At 44.0% G+C, this 12,211-nt stretch overlaps 1 long non-coding RNA gene across 1 annotated transcript; it reads left to right on the top strand.

The window, feature by feature from the left end:
- The first annotated feature begins 274 nt into the window (after positions 1–274).
- LOC112550475 lies at positions 275–7,079 on the top strand. Its single transcript, XR_003094351.1, has 3 exons — positions 275–349; positions 6,618–6,677; positions 6,990–7,079. It is a non-coding gene; the product is annotated as an uncharacterized LOC112550475 (long non-coding RNA).
- Positions 7,080–12,211: the final 5,132 nt, after the last annotated feature.

Here is a 12,211-nt window from a genome sequence, read left to right as displayed (position 1 = left end):
GGCTTTTTCATATTAGTCACCTGGATCCTTTTCCTAACTTTGCTTGAAGTAGCCTAGTAGTGATAATAAGACTCATTTCATAAGAAGAGCTGTAGGAGATTGTAGCAGGGCACTAAGGTGCCTGCTACTTGGAGAGCCGGGATAACTCCTCAGGTGCTGGTTGCTGAGGCAACTAGAGAGAACTAATGACCCACACCTGCCTAGCCAGCTGACAAGGGGCAGGGCCTGGCTCCTATATAAATCACAGGCAGGAGGCCAGGAGGCAGTTCCCAGCTGGCAGACAAGGGGGAAGGAGCTCTGCTTGAGCGAGCAGAGGGAAGAGCCCTGAATGCATCAGCCGTTGAGACTGGTAAAGGATGGAGCACCCTAGGGGTGGCTGGATTAATGTTATAGCCGGATGGCTGGAGTTTGTGTTGTAGCCCAGAGGCTTGTTTTTTGTTTGCTGTTTGTAACCGGTGGTCTGGGTGAGGCTAAGAGGGGATGGAGGAGGCCTCATAGGGGACTCATAGCAGTGTGGGGACCCCAGCACCAGTGAGGGTGCAGCATTTGGGGTACACTGACCCCAGCCCCAGAAAGGGGGCAGCGAGAAGCCCCCGTGAGAGAGGGGGCAGCAAGAGACAGAACAACATCAGTCGCATCTGCGAGGTACAGGGGTGGTTGGAGTCATGCGTAGCCCATAAGGCTGGGGTGCACAGAACCCCAATACAGGAAAGGAACTATTGATAACAGAACCGTGGCAAGGAGGATGAAAGGCAGCTTCCCTATAATTAATAAATATATATATAGATTATATAGATCAAAGTCATGGCGGGTGAGAATTGGAGGGTGCTAGTCAGCAGCTTGGCATGGTAAAGGAGGCGGCAGGGGAGATCACGGCAACCCTGACTGCCCTCCCATTACAGAGAGATAAAACCAGAACTCATGGCCTGCTGAATTTCAGGCCAATGAATTTCTTCTAGGCTAACTTGGGGGAGGCGGGTGGCAGAATGTTCTCCCTCCAAATTCTTCTCCCACACTGTCTCCCTTAAGTGTGCAATTTTATTTATCATCTATAGCACTCATCAGATCCAAGGATACACAAAGCTAACAACAACCACAAGACACATGAGGTTTCCAACATAGGTGGGCTCTTGAATGTCTTTTAAAAATTAATTACTTATACTTGTTTGACATCAAAGAAATCTTAGAGGATTAATGAAGGCAGCTCCTGAGGATTAGTTTCTTAAGAACAAAATAGCTTTCATTTCATGCCTGTAACCAAATTTTGATAATAACACTTATGAAGATAAATGAGAATATTGGCCTCTGGGTACAGCCCTATGTTGTTGGTTATGGTAACCTTTGAACTGGTGGAAAATGCTGGAAAAGCTGAAATGATTAATATTAACGACCCTATAATTATCTAATATAGTGGGGAGTAAAATAGTTGGAGTGGAGAGAGAGCCACCTGCTTTGACAAAAGTCAAAGAGGATAAAATGAGACAATCTGCCAAAGAACTGGATCCTGCCATGTTTAGATTTAGGTTAGGTTCTCAAGTAGGCACCAGTTGAACATATATCACCTTGAACTGGTATATCAATGTAAATTAAGTCAAGCATTCTAAAACGTCATCCAAGGCCTTTATGAACTTTTTATCTACCGAGACTTCCCTGTACAAGCTGCACTAATGACTGTGTCTGCCCTATAACTTACAAACACCTGGGAGAATAATGATTGAACAATGTTCATTTAATTTATTAAGGGCAGCAGTCTTTATTCTCTTGAACATTATATCACAGTACTTACCATGAGGTTGTACAGTGCTGTATATTTAAAAGTCCTCTGGGTCATAATTTCAACAATAAAGTGCAGTGACTGCAAAAAAATAGATTGACAGCTGGAAAATTATTAAAATGGGCTTTTTAATTATTTAAATATTCAAGGTCAGAACTATTCCCATTCAGAGAAGAATACTGTAGCTGAAGGCAGTAAAGTTTTGGGGGGAAAAAAAGTGGGGGGGATTAGGACATCCATGTTCAAATGCTTGAAATAAATTCCTCCCCTGCCTCTCCCTCCCCTCAGCTTGCAGGTCTCTTGCTACTGATATTGGAGCTATTGTAAAGCAGAGAAATGGGACACATTTTTGAAGTGTTATTGATTTTATTTCTCAACCTCATCCAGACTCTTAAAAAAAAAAAAAAAAAAAAAAAAAAAAAAAAATGACACAAAGGACTGTTCCTGAAATGAAAAGAATGTATCTACTTCCCTTGAATGTATGAAATGCTATATATAGATTTCAAATGGGGTGAGCGTGCTTTTATTGACAAGTCATATCTCTACAGGAAAAAATACAAAACAAACAGACAAGCTTTCTATTTAAATTATGTGCAGTTATAAACCAAAGGAAGGAATAGGCAACAAATCTAGGAGCATAGTGTGATACCAATATAATATTAAAAAAGCTGGAGTATATTAAAAGTTGACAAACAAAATGGCCTAAAAAGCTTTATCTATCATAAAGATTAAGTGTGTGTGAAACAGGCAGTATTTGATTTGGATTCAGATTCAGCTCCATTTAGGGGACAGTGATTTGATTTGCTGATTAGGATCAGTGTCCCGATTTGATTTGGCCAAATCTGAAGATTTGATTCCGATTCAGAGAATCAGCAATTCAGCCATAGACACAACTTTATATGTTTTGTTTTTTTTTCTAAGTACCTTGAGTTACCAGACATGGCTTGTGAACGCTGAGATGGTGGGGCAGATGGAGCCGCCCATCGGCTCGGCAGTGGACCGCCCCTCTGGCTCAGTCATCAGCTGCGGGGGGACCCTGGGTGTCCTCCCCGCAGAATCAGGAGGCACCAGTACTTTTGCTTCATTTCTGGATCTGCCACCAAGTGCTCAGGGGATCTCCCCCTTCCCTGCATTCCCATGGGACACTTTGTCTGCCCCACCATCTCAGCATTCATGAGCCATGCCTGGTACCTTGAAGTATGTAAAAAACAAAAACAAAAAACAAACCACACAAAACTGTGGCCGAATCATCGAATCTCTCAGAGGCTTCTGATTTGATTCAGAAAGATTAATGGGTCTCCTGATTCAATTTGGATTTGGAGATTTGGCTGCCAAATCTCCTCTGAATCAAATTAGTGACCAAAGCTTCACATAGCCCTAATAAAGATGTGACTGTTTTTTGTTTTTTTCCCCCATGGATTACTGTCACTCCTTGTTCAACTTGTCATGTATTACCTTTCTAATTATTCCCTCCCTTGTTTTGAGATGCAGTTTAAAATCTTGAATCATAAATTTGTGAGGCAGATCATTTTGGTCAAAGTTTGGTTCTATATCTCAGGGATTTCTCAAATGAATCGGTAGAGGCATAACACACACATTATACAGGATAGGAATATGAAAAATTAAATGTTTTGGGAAAGCCATTCTGCCCCACCTCACTCTTTCTTTTTTCTTTTTTCTTTTCTTTTTTTTCTTTTTTCTTTTTCATTACTATCTATCAAACTGCCTGGTGCCTGAGAAAAAGAAGGAAACTATTGTTTATATGGTTTACATTTATAACAACTAGAGCTATGTGAACACACACACAACATTGAGGAATTATTTTATAGATTAATAATCCAAATATACAAAAACTGTAAATTGGGATTATAAATACATTTATAGATTGTTTGCTTTTACTTTTGCACTTCTGCAGTTGCCAGGTTTACTCTTTGCAGCAGAATTATGCTGCAGAATCTGAGCTTTCATTTATAAGAATGTTAGCACACACAATTGTTTGGGAAGCTCACTTATGGTGGGTCGGGGTGACAGGGAGCAGAACACTGGGACTAGGCCTGCATGGAGGCAACCCTGTGACCTCTATGGCTTGGCCACTGTTGGCAGGTACCCTAGGCCATGGGCACTTGGGGAGCTTTTTTGGCCTCCAGGTAAAGGGACCCAGAGTACTAGGGTAGGAGGGGGGCACTGAACATTGAAGCCAGGCAAGCAGATGTATGCTCCTGGAAACTTTAGGAGCAGGTAAGATGTGGCCAGTCTCCTCCATGTTGAAGGTAGAAGACACTGGAAATTTCCCGGCTGGTGCATAGGGCATTGCCAGCATCAAAGGGTGCCTTCTGGAAGCCCCTGGAAACTTCAAGGTTATGAAGGTGGCCTGACCAATGGAGCCTTGGTAATTCTGGAACAGGGGTCATACCCAGCTGAAATGAACAGGAAGCCATGCATCAGGACCTGCACCTTCATCTTCACCCATCCTCTGCTCTTTCAGTCCATCCACCCTTCCAGCCTTCCATCCACCTTCCAGCCTTCCTTCCATCCACCCCATCACAGCCAGACTCTCACCCACCCATGGAGGTGAAGACTACACACTGTATGCCATCCTCCTCAACTAACAATCCCTGGTCATACAGTTGGGATTATGGGCAGCTAAGGTATCTCATTGCCATCTGGGGTGAGGTGGAGACCTAGCACCAGATCCAGAAAGAGCACTGCAACAGGGATGTCTTCAAGTACATGACCCAGCAGATTATGCATGAGGTCACAAAGGGATTGGGAGCAATGCCACACAAAGATTAAATGAATGAAGTTACAGTATAGGTACATGCATGACATCAAGAAAAAGTCTGTAGCCAAGAGGCAGACTATGCCCTTCTACAAGATACTCTCTGGCTTCTGTACCAAGGACAAGGTCACGGAGACCCCACACACCTATGGCACCACTGATGGGTGGGAAGAGTCATTGGCAGGGACACCACTGGAGGAGGAGGAGGTGCAGAAAGGCCACAGGACAATGGGACAACTGGGTGTCCAGGAGCAGGTCCCCAGGGGCTGTAAGACAAGAGGGCAGCTGCTGGAGCTGGCTCACGAGGACTCCTCCATTGGTGATGTTCCCTGCATCATCATAAGATGTAGAAGCCAAGTTTCACCTACTGCTGGACCTGAGTGCCCTTGATATCTTCTTGGGTGTGGCCAAGAGTAGAGAGCACAGCACGCAGAAATGAGAAGAGAGCTCCATTACCATGGAAATGGGACCCAGGACTTGGAGTTTAAGCCACTACCTTCCACTTTGCAGAAGCCCTAGCCCCAGTCCTCAACCTCATGGACTGCGGCCAAGCACATAGGCCCCAGGACACCATTCCCCACACTATTGCCATGAGTATTCCAGACCCAATCTTCTGACACTTCACTGCCCGCTTCCCAGATGCACAGAATTCCCACCTGCCCCCCACTACCAGATCAGCAGATGCTGCTGCAGCAACACAACCTTCAGAACCCAGGGCCAGCCCTCCTCCTACTTCTGATGAGGAGTCATGCCCTAAGCAAGGATGCTGTGTAGCCAGGAGGGCATGCTTTGCCCCCTCCATGTGGCCAGGATGAGGACCTAGGCCCTGGGGATAACACAAGGCCCCTAGGGAGAAGAGGGGAAGAAGGAGAGTTTAGCAGGGTGCAGCTGCCACAAGCCACCCCCATGGTCATAGCCCTCTCTCAGGATATTATAGCCAAGAAGCCCAAAGGTATTGTGGGGGGAAGTGCAGGGATGGAGGGGCATGAGGGGAGGCTGAATTTCCCCACAGTGACTACTCACAGCATAGGGCCCCAAGGGGTGTCTGCCTTTTGGCACTGGGCAGACAAGTCCCCCCAGCACTCCTCCCTCCATCCCTTGTGTCCTGGACCCCAGCCAAGGCATCAGGCTCCCTGCCCCCAGGGCTTGAGTGGTTAGCAGCCCATCTGCCATTCTATGGGAATGTAAATCTGCCTTATTCACACCTCCCTTGCCTATCTCTCACGACCATGCTTAGCTTCTGGGAGAAGTAGAGCCCATCTGAGCTGGCCAGAGCAGTGGTGTTGAAACAGCCTCCCCTCCTCCTTGCACTCATGGAAAGCTACTAAACAGTTTATTTTACTCTGAAAACGCAGTGTGAAAACAAGGTACATATGTGGGCACTTGGCACCCTGCCCTGGTTGACAGCACCACAGGCCCAGGTGGCCTAGAGAACACTGAGGTCAGGGACAGGAGATAACATGCATCTATGAGAACCACTAGATTTCTTAGATGGGTGCTAGGTCTGGGATTACCCAATTCTCCAGCTCTTATGTGGAGAAGTCCCTGGTCTTCACACCTGAGTCCAGGAATTAGTGTGCTAGGTCTAAAGCCCTTGTATCCCATGCCTCCTTATGAGTAGACCAGGGGCTGGTGCAAGTTCCTTATTTCCCCTGACCATCTTTGGCCAGTAGGTGATCCCCACCTCACTTTCTCACCTGCCATGACTTGCTGCTCAATAGTATTATTACAGAGAGAGGCAATTCACCTTTATATACTTTGTCGTTAATAAGATTGCTTATTCACTAGTCCCTCAGTGATTCCTCATACTGGCCCCTTTAAGGGAACAGTCAAAGTTGTATTGCCAGTTTGCCTTACTTCTCCCTCACAGAGCATCACCTTCCCCCACACTCCCACTACATCCACCTTAATGTTGATATGAGTTCAGCAATAAAAGTAACTTATAACAGAAAATCTAGGAATCACATCCTTCTCTCAACCTTTGTCTAGGTCTGCCACTGCTAGGATCCTCCGTCTCTGCTCCTCATTCCAGTAAGTAAGAGTGGGTCTTTTATTATCCTGCAGGTCCTGCTGGTGACCAGTCAGTGTGCTTGTCTGCCAGCTGTCAGTCATCAGTCATCACAAGTAAGTCTGTGTCCTGCTGGGCTGCTCCCCAGGATTTGCCTAGGTTTGCTGCACCTGGGGATTTTCCCCCATGCCTTTAAACTACTGACAGAACATCCCAGGTTGTGCTGATTATTCCTCACTGGTTACCATTCCTTGAGCCATGGGGAATGAGAAGAATCAGGAAAGGGTAAACAGAGCTTTCCCTCTGCCCTGATACACTCCCCTTTAAGGTTTTGTGCTCATTGAGTTTGGCCTCTGGGGCATTCTCCCTGACCCCAGCCCCCTTTCCCTTTCCCATCCTAACCACCCAGATTATTTTTCCCATTTCAGATACCTCCACTGCCCTCTCCAGAGTTTGCTGGTTTGGATCAATGGGAAGAGGAGCCAAGCTGAGACAAGAGCAATGTTTAACAGGTTTTCTTTATTAAAAACAAGAAAAGTTTAGCAGCTTCAACATTTCAAAGTGAGCCACGTCTCTTCCTCACAAAGCATTCCCCTACATCCCAGTGTGAGGACATGGAGGGGTGGGGGAGAAGTGGAGAAGGAGAATGGTGTCCAGACAGCCTGGGTTGTGGGCAGCACTGTCCAGAATGCAGGGCCAGAGGAGCCCAGGGCAGATCTATGGCCTGGTTCCAGGGCATGGGCAATTGAAGGACCTTAAGGATGAGGAGGTAGTTGACCAGGGCATTATAGATCCAGACTGCCTTACACTGTGTGGAGCTGGCACCCCTAACATCAGTGCGGGGCTGGCCCACTCCCCCACCTCTGTGTCATGTATGCCATGCATGCCTAACCTGCTACGCCAGGTCAGCGTGCCATGCCTCTTCTGCCTAGGCTTCATGGAAGACCTCCCACTCTGCTGTCGGGCAAATGCAAAAAGAAGCAAATCTGCTTCCTAATCCTCACGTGTAGATGTCTGCCCAAAAGTGTTTAGTCCAGAGTAGTTTACATAAGAGTAAACTTAGGCCAGATCAAATGCATGTATAGACACACACACTGTGAACTTTAATAAGGAATTCAAAATAAAGGCTAATTTTGGGGCAATTTCCTTAAAGAAAAAGAATATAGGTGAAATAAAGCTGAGGATGACAGCCCTGACCTGGCAAATAGAAGAGACATATTCTGGTTGTCACAGCTGAAATGGATTTGAGAAAAGTTAATGAAATAAAGGTGATCAATTGTTTCTTGGAATATACAATAATCTCAGAGGCAGTTAAAAAAAGAAGAGATCAGAATGTGTTTATGTAACTCAGAGGGAGAAAAAAGAGAAGAGTAGCTTGAAGGAAGTACAGAACTTAGATCCCAGTGGAGTTTAATTCCTTTGATATTGATTAGATTATCTTTTGTGCAAACATTTTGGAAGATTTATGTTTCTAGAGGTAAAATGTGGAGGTTTAATGAAGCTGGTTGATCAGCCCCAATGGTCAAATACAGTGGTTTTCTATACTCAAACATTGGGATTTAAAAATTGTGTTTAAATAAAGTGGAATAAGGGTAGCCTATGTAATGCCCCAATAATCAATGTAAAGTAGGAAAGGAATTTTATAGCCTACGTTTCAAAGGTGCTCAGCATCTATAATGCTCCATGAAATATGGGAGAACTCCAAGTACTGAGCACCTCTGAAACCCAGGTAGATAGTTTATATATTACCACTAAGAAATAGCAGCAGCGAAGTGCTGGCTGGGGGGGTTTTAGAAAAAAAACAAAAAAAAAAAAAAAAAAAAAAAGGGCCCATGTAGATCAAAAGAAAAGGCCAGGGATAAGAAAAATCACTGTAGGCCATGTATGATTCAGCTCTGATTTGGGTGAAAATTTTCTGGGGGAGAACAGCTGTGTCTGAATTATTAGATTATCTATATATTTGTATGTTACAATAATATCTGGATGCGTATCTAGTATTTGGACTTCAACCTATCTAATTCATCTCCTGTACATCTGGAGTGCTCTAAATGTCAGCCCTTGATATACATTCACTTCTTGGTTCCCTCTAGAGACTTCCATCAAGAATACAATTAATGCCCATTCCATTCTATTACACCAGTGAACTTCAGCAGATGTTAATGTCAGACAGCTTCACTTACTCCCAACTGGCGCCTAATTCAAACCAATGACATAGAGGTGAAAGCCATCTCTTAAATCCTTGTAGTACAAATCTCCTAAAGGAGCCATTCCCTTAGGAAAAATTGCCTTTAAAGGACTCTGATATAACAGGAATTTTTACTTCAATTCACTAATTCTTTAGAGATTTATTGAAAATAAGAGTGACATTACTAATAAACAGATGGAAAACTTGCCTTTGTAACTCCTTTGGCTAAGACTAAATGTGAAAGGAGACAATGAAGTTAAGAAAGTAGACAAAATAAAAAATAAACAGCTTTTAAAAATGACAATATGATGTGGAGGTGGAGGAGGATTAGGTGCTGTAAGAATGAAAGCAATAAACTAAGTAAAAAGATAATTATAGTACAACAAAATATTGAATCTCAACAACAGAAAATGGTTCCATATATTAAACAAATGAGAATACTCAACTGGATGACTGCAAAAGGGTAACTTTACTCCCCCTAAAACTGTAAAAGGGAACTTTAATAGAGACAAAAATAATGAGGTGATTTATTAACAGGATTTCCTTTAATTTTGCACTTCTTATACTTTTTGGACAGTAGAAACAGGATAAAAGTCTGCTTTAAATAATGATGACATTTTTTTGTTTCATGTGCAGTGATGAGACATACAGTAGAAAACAGAGGAGAAAAATTATTTATGAAACATTTGGATGTTCTTTGTGCTAACTTTTTTAAATTTAACCATGTAGAAAAAATGAACATCTCAAAAGCAAACACAAATGGGTCACTAGGAATAGAGCTAGCAAAAAGTAACTATTTTCAGTTTGCAAAAAAGGGTATTTTCATTTTTTCACTTTCACTCTATAGGGAATTTTTACATTAAGGTTGTAAGCTAAAGACCACTGGAACAATGGAAGGTTTCTTTTTTTTTAAATTTTAGTCAGGCCCTAAACCTTATCTGTGGTCCCAGTTATCTTAATTCAGAATTTTCCAAATGAATGGCTTATTCCCCCATCTCTCAGCAGGGGAGTGCAGCTGGGGTCTGCTAGCCCCAGCCGCCACCTCTGCTGCTTGCCTTCAGCCAGGCAGATCCCAGCTGGTATCCCCTGCAGGGAGAGGGGACAGAGGGGGGAATAAATCTCCTCCCTATCACCTTTGCTTCAGGGGGCCATGCCGACCAGCTTCTGGTCATGCCCCTGCACCTGCTGCCTGAGCAGCGAGGGAGAGGGACCCTGATGGGGGCAGCAGTCCCTGTTTTGGTGTCCCAGGGAGCGCAAGACTTTCCGGGGGGGATGCGCTGTGGGCAGGAGCAGGGCAGGCAGAGCTGCTGCAGCCTGCCTGGGGCAAGTGGTGGTAGTGGGGCTCGGAGGTGCAGCTACAGGGGCTGATCTGAATTTTGGAGTGGTCATAGGCCACCTAGCACTGATGCCACCGCTCACCGCATGCAGGCTGTGGCAGCTCTGCCCATCTTGCTCTCACCCGCAGTGCAGCCCACCCACCAGGGAGAGACTTGTGCTCCCCACAACACCATGACAGGGGCTGCTGCCCCTGGCAGGGTCCCTCCCCCCTTGCTTCACCAGTGGCAGAGGCAGGGGCATGGCTGGCATGGCCCAGGAGGCACAGGGGGCAAGGAGGGGGTTTATGTGTAACTTCTGTCCCTAGCCCTAGTGGTAGACACAGGTTCAGATCCCTGCTCAGACTCATTCAAACCATTTCAGATCACACAGTATCAGACACAATATTGACTTGAATTATATCTCAGACGAGTGCCCTAACCTAGAGGTTATAGACATTGTTGCTTTCTCGACCAAAAATCCTTCCCAAAGAAAATTTGTCCAAAAATACATCTTTCTGAAATGCTTCATCTTCAGTAAAATAAACAATTTATTGTCTTGGAGTATCCTTAGCTAAGACCAGAAGAAGCAGCATAAGAACATAAAAAATGTTATAGTGGGTCATATCTGAGTCCATCTAGGTCACATATCTCATCTCTCTCAGTGGCAGAGAACAGATGTTAAGGAAGAGTATTTATGTGGGGCCTGTCTAGACTAACGTGTCTCCTATCCTCTTTTCTTACAGTTTCTAGCATTCAGAGGCCTGAGAAGTCCTAATTTGAAGACTGCATCCCTAACTGTTGTTAAATGCACCTGCAAATTGGTAAACATATTTATATAGTGCTCTGTATCCTAAAGGACCCTGTGTTTTCGTTACCAATTTAACGTGTATGCTGGAATCACTTCCCTCACTACTGCAGGTGCCCATTTAACTACAGACTTTGAAAACAGTTTTTCAAGCATGGAGTTTTCTTGGCTCAAGGCTGATGCAATTAAAATGCCCAACTGCAGCAACACATGTCAACAATAGCTTTCTCTAACTGGTTTTTGGTAGCTTTTAGCACTATACATTTAAAACAGCAACTCAGAGTGGTATCAATTGAACCACTGAGCTCTTTCTATTTTATATGATAATTTTTAAATTGAACAACAGGGATGGGAGTGTGGTTTTGGAAACACTGAAACAACTCATTTGTTTCTTCCTTTGCCCAGCTGTACTCTGAATACACCTTAGAGTAGTTTGTTAACATGATATTTCAAAGCCTTTTATTGCATGTGAGATACAATGAGCTGTCTGGCAATATCACTATACATGATGATACAGTTTTCAGCGCAAATGTAGATGATACAGGGCTACTTATGGGAAGTCCATGGCAAAGGGAATCTTCCCACCTGCACTCATAAGTTCAGATGCATATTTGTGTGTATATATGAAGGCTCACCATGGTAAACCAATGCAATTCTTGTATCAGTGTTTTTGTGTTTTGATTTGTAATTTTGCATGGCATCCTTCTCCACACTTTCACAGCTCTCTACTGATTGGCCTGGCTAATATTCAAGCAATTCTTAATTTAGTAGGTGGTCAGCCACACATGTCAATTAATGTTTGATATTTTTAATGTGAAGAGCACTCATAAAGTTTTCTATATCAGTTAATACCGGACAGTATAGGTTGTCTTTGTTGACTTCACTGGAGATAAAGTTATGTGCTACTTGGGAATAATGCTTAATATTTTCTCATATTTTATTTTGTTTCTGGAAACAGTTTTGCAGAGGATTATAAGGGGAAAAAAAACCAAACAACTATTCACCTAGGAAATCCTGTATATTCATTTTCTCAGTTTTTAGTATATAGGAACAGAGAATGTTGGGGCCTAATGTTCAGCTGGCACAAATCCACATGGTGCTAGTGAACAGTGGAATGAGGCTGAATGATTTGAACCTGGGTTCCAGCCCTGGATGCTGGCTTAGAAGTGAGGGGTGCAAGAACAGCAGCTATCATTCTTTCCAGTCCAATGCCCACAGCATATAACTGCCACCACCACCCTAGCCACTGCCTCCCTCACCCCCTCTTCCACCCTGGACACAGATTCTGCTTGCTCTGCCTCTGATATCAACTACAAATCTGTGAAATGGAGCTTTTGTTCTCCA

The sequence above is a fragment of the Alligator sinensis genome, unplaced genomic scaffold (genome assembly GCF_000455745.1).
Source record: "Alligator sinensis unplaced genomic scaffold, ASM45574v1 scaffold7_1, whole genome shotgun sequence".
Lineage (NCBI taxonomy): Eukaryota > Metazoa > Chordata > Crocodylia > Alligatoridae > Alligator > Alligator sinensis.
This window is presented reverse-complemented; position numbering and strand designations above follow the sequence as displayed.